We start from the raw sequence: 867 nt of genomic DNA on the forward strand, positions 1-867 counted from the left end.
CCCCAACAGATGACAGGTGCGTCACAGCGTGCATCACGAGCCGTCACGACAGAGCACCAGAATTCAAATATTATTATTAATTTATTATTAAACAATATTCTGGGTATCTTCGACTTTTTTTTTAGTGGATGGTCTCATTCTGTTTGTGACACTGTATGCTACAAAATCATGTTGCTTTTTACTACCAAGATGCAGTTTTTTGAGCGTAAGTTATTCCATAACGGATACAAACAATAACTCTCCCAGAAAAAATGAGACGTAAACAAAGGAATAACCATCCATATCACACCTGTTACGGGGCTGACGAGACGTGAGACGTGCGGATCCATGTGCAACGCTTTATTCTGGAGACGTGGTCAGAAACAAGCATAAATCAAACATTGGTAAACAGGTATATTGAAGGCAAGACAGCAGAGTAATCCAAAACGGGCGTGGTCAATAAGTGGCTAACAATATCCAGAGGGCTTGACATGAGGGGTTATCCAATAACACGAGCTAGAGTCCAGGCGAGGTGCAAACACAGGCCGAAACAGCAGGCAAAGGGTTAACTCAAGATAAACAGGCAATAATCAGGTAACACGGGAAAGCAGGCAAGACAAGACTAGACTATGGAAACTAGAACTAAATACTTAAACAAGGACAGGAAACTGGCTCCGTAAAGTAGCTATCGCTAGGTGAGTGATATGCGCTTACAATACTCTGCAGTGAATGGTTGTTTGAGTGAGTGCTATATAGTGAATGCTGCTGGTGATTGAACGGAAGTCCATGGACAGGATTCGTGACATAGCCAACCCCCCCATCCCGTCTTGCCTCATGACGATCAACTGTGATGTGACTTGATTCATGACAATCAACTGTGACTTGACT

The sequence above is a fragment of the Sinocyclocheilus grahami genome, unplaced genomic scaffold (genome assembly GCF_001515645.1).
Source record: "Sinocyclocheilus grahami isolate Dianchi unplaced genomic scaffold, SAMN03320097.WGS_v1.1 scaffold3512.1, whole genome shotgun sequence".
NCBI classification, from domain to species: Eukaryota; Metazoa; Chordata; class Actinopteri; order Cypriniformes; family Cyprinidae; genus Sinocyclocheilus; species Sinocyclocheilus grahami.